The following is a 4,648-nucleotide window of genomic DNA, read 5'->3' as shown; positions in this document are numbered from 1 at the left end:
ACCTTTTTCCCAAATTGCAAATGGCGTAAGAAACCAAAGGGAAATCACTCTAACCTTTAATTTTAAAGTCAGATAGAGTAACCTTCCCTGAAAAATTGCAAAGGTCGTTGGGGGCCAAAGACAAACCACTGTTACCTTTCATTATTAAGTCAGATATAGAAACCTTCCCTGAAAATTGCAAATTTGTCGTAAGAAACCAAAGGGAAATCACTTTTACCTTTCATAATTAATTCAGATAGAGTATCCTCCCCTGAAAATTACAAATGGCGTTGGGATCCAAAGGTAAACCACTCTTACCTTCCATTTTTAAGTGCGATTGAGTAACCTCCCCCGGAAATTACAAATGGCGTGAAAATCCAACGGGAATCACGCATATCTTTCAGTCAGAGTAACCACTTCTGACAATTATAAATCGCGTTACGACCAAAGGGAAACAACTCTTACCTTTCATTATTAAGTCAGATAGAGTAATCTCCGCTAAAAATTGCAAATTACGTAGTAAACAAAAGTGAAATCACTCTTATCTTTCACAAGTTATAGTTATAGCGACGAGACTGTTATGTGAAAATATCATGGCCTGGTGCGACATCGAAGGTTTTTCTTTGCAGAATATTGGCCGAGAACATTGTTTGAAGGGAAAACCCGAGATGCCGCCCCATGAAATGATCTTTCTACATAATAGGTTCGATGCATTTTAACTGTTTTTTCGCATGAAATGAGAATTCAATAAACATAAACTTTCAATTTATATTTTGCTTCTCTTCATAAATTAAATTCCCCACTCGGAACCTCGGTTACTTTTTATGTAATGTGTCAAAGGCGGTTCTTGTAAACCCCACACCATATGAGCCAATCAGAAGTATGTTGGGTGTTCCTGATTAGTTTGGATGACCAAAGCCACTGTAAATACGCGCCAGTATTACGCCTCAACATTTTTAATGACATGCCAAAAGATGGATTTTTGAATTTTTATCAATAAGTCGATTACTAACGCTTATTGTTATTTTCTCGGGGACTTGAAATGGATAATATTGCATGAAAAATGAAAAAATGTATGAAAAGATTAATAGAGGCAGTGCCTCCAAGAGCGAAATAACATTTAGGAAAAAAAGATGCATGTCCGCTCAATGCGGTTAAGATTTGTTAAAAATTCTTTAAAACCATTCAAAGAGTTACAGAGCAGGCATAAAATAAGTCATCATCCCAACTACCATCACCATCACCACCATCATCATCCAAACTACCACCACCATCACGATCACCATCACCACCACCATCATTATCACCACCACCATCAGCATCACCACTACCACCACCATCATCATCATCCCCACTACCACCACCACCATCATCATCACCACCACCATCATCAACACTACCACCACAATCACCACCATCATCATCATCACCACTACTACCACCATCGCCAACACCATCATTCCCACTACCACCACCACCACCATCATCACCTCCACCATCATCATCACCACTACTACCACCATCGCCAACACCATCATTCCCACTACCACCACCACCATCATCATCACCACCATCATCATCATCAACACTACTACCACCATCGCCAACACCATCATTCCCACTACCACCACCACCATCATCATCACCACCATCATCATCATCACCACTACTACCACCATCGCCAACACCATCATCCCCACTACCACCACCACCATCATCATCACCACCACCATCATCATCACCACTACCACCAGAATCGCCACCATCATCATCATCACCACTACAACCACCATAATCATCCCCACTACCACCACCATCAACACCATCATCATCCCCACTACCACCACCACCACCATCATCATCACCACCACCATCATCATCCCCACCACCACCACCACCACCACCATCATCATCCCCACCACCACCACCATCACCACCACCATCATCATCACCACTACCACCACCATCACCACCATCATCATCCCCACTACCACCACCATCATCATCCCCACTACCACCACAACATCACCACCACCATCATCCCCACTACCACCACCACCATCATCATCCCCACTACCACCACCATCATTATCATCCCCACAACCACCATCACCACCATCATCATCCCAACTACCACCGTCACCATCACCACCATCATCTTCCACACTGCTATCATCTCAACTAACACCACCACCCTCATCATCATCTCCACTATCACCACCACCACCATCATTATCCCCACTACAACCACATTATCCCCACGATCATTATTTATAACATTACAACAACAATAACAACAACCACCATCAATACCTCGAAATCCTTCCACCACCACCACCATCATCATTATCGGTTTTTTTTGTCTTTTTTTTTCGGAATATTAATCATTTTACTTTAGCTATATGCTAAATAGTTTAAGTTAATCCTCTAAATGTAGCAAAAAAAGACACAGTTGCACCAATTATAAATAAATTTTGCTTAATGCTTTGCGTTACTCTATATACGGGGTTCGCTGAAACACACTGCATTGAGCATTGACAAAATTGACCGAGTCTTCATGCTACAGCGCTGTAATGCGGTTTCACAATGCGCCGTAAACTATGGTGGCTGATTTGGTACATTGCGTGTTGCGTTGTCAATAGCGACAACGCAACCTTTATCGTTATTGCTTTTTAGCTCGACTTTTCTATGAAAAGGGGAGCTATCCTACTCGCCCCGGCGTCGGCGTCGGCGTTAGCGTTGGCGTCACACCTTGGTTAAGTTTTTCGTACCACCCCACTTTATTTCAGAAGTATTACAAGTATGGCTTTGAAACTTACCATACTTGTTCACCATCATAACCTCCATCTACAGACAAGAGTACATAACTCTGTCAAGGTTTTTGACAGAATTATGGCCCTTTTTTGACTTAGAAAGTGTATTGAGCTTGGTTAAGTTTTTTGTACCACCTCACTTTATTTCAAAACCATTGGAGGTATTGCTTTGAAACTGACCATACTTGTTTACCATCACGACCTTCATCAACAGACAAGAGGACATAACTCTGTCAAGGTTTTTGACAGAATTATGCCCCTTTTTGACTTAGAAAATACATTGAATATGGGTAAAATCCACTTATTGCCTTAACCCTTTGAGATATTGCTTTGAAACTTTTAATGCTATTTCACATCATTACCCCCATCTGTACGCAAGAGAAGGTAACTCTGTCAAGGATTTGTTTTAAAAATTAAGGCCTTTTATCGACTTAGAATCTTGGTTAAGTTTTTAGTACCAGTCCACTTTTTGACTGAACTGTTTGAGATATTAATTTGAAAGTTGGAATACTTGTTTACAATCATGATTCCCAAACATGTCCAGGAGAAGGTAATTCTGTCAAAGATTTTATTTGAATTATGGCCCTTAACTGTCAATGTTTTGTATTATAGGCAAACACTAAAAAACTTAAAAAATCTAAAAAAATTCATTCCTATCCACTTGTTCACTTTACCATAAATTATGTCATATAAACATTGCTGTAATATTCAAGGGTATCAAACAACTAGTTATTTTTCTCTTTTTGTACTTGAAATTAAAATCAGTAGTATAATACTATTAAATTTATTTAAGGCTCAACTCAGTTTTTTTTTCTTTCTTACCAGCCCTCTTTTGACTTAAACATTTCAAACTTTCTTGCAGTGTTCAAGGGTATCACACAATTCAGTAAAATAATTCTTCACTAAATATCTTAATGCTCATGGCCATTGTTCACTTTAAAAATACAGAGATTCTTGTATTGCCTTTTACTGCAAAAACTTTTTTTATTGGCAAGCAATAAAAAAGTCGAGCGCGCTGTCTTACGGACAGCTCTTGTTCGTCTTGTCGCTATCTACAACACGACAAAGCGCCTTGAACGGGGCGTTGTCGCGCTGTCGTCTTGGCGTCCTGTCTAGCGAAGCACGCTAAACTGCGCGATGTCGTGCGGCGCATTGTCGCTATGTCGCTGTCACTTGTCTTATAAGCCAGTCCATTGATTTGAACCGAGCGACAATGTGACATTGCGACAACATGCCGCACGACAACGCGCCGATTAGCGTACATCGTTAGCGACATGACGACAAGACGAAAGTCCGACAACACGCCGTTTGGCGCTTTGTCATGTTGTCGCTAGCGCCAACACGACGCGCAAAAGCGTTCCAAATCAGCCATCATAGTAAACCATATAACAATTTCTGTTTACATGAATGAATATAATATCCGACCACTATTTTTCAAGCTTCTAATATTTAAAAAAAACGGATATACGATACGAGTAAAAGTAGATCAGTAAAAAGGGAAAATACATATGAACCGCGTCATGACAAAACCAACATAATGGGTTTGCGACCAGCATGGATCTAGACCAGCCTGCGCATCCGCGCAGTCTGATCAGGATCCATGCTGTTCGCTATCAGTTTCTCTACTTGTTAAATAGTTTGCATGAGAACAGCATGGATCCTGATCAGACTGCGCGGATGCGCAGGCTGGTCTTGATCCGTGCTGGTCTAAAAGCCATTATGTTAATTGGTTTTGTCATGACGCGGCTCATATATGAAATTATCTTAATACATTTTCATGAATATTATTTTTGAAGTATTGGTAATTTAAAAAAAACGCGTGTTTCAAATGCTTCTTTCCGTAAATATATACTTTA

Source organism: Ruditapes philippinarum, unplaced genomic scaffold (genome assembly GCF_026571515.1).
Source record: "Ruditapes philippinarum isolate M1 unplaced genomic scaffold, ASM2657151v2 ctg4023_1_1_1_1, whole genome shotgun sequence".
In the NCBI taxonomy this organism is placed as follows: Eukaryota; Metazoa; Mollusca; class Bivalvia; order Venerida; family Veneridae; genus Ruditapes; species Ruditapes philippinarum.
The sequence above is the reverse complement of the archived record's forward strand: the minus strand, read 5'-3'. Positions refer to the sequence as shown.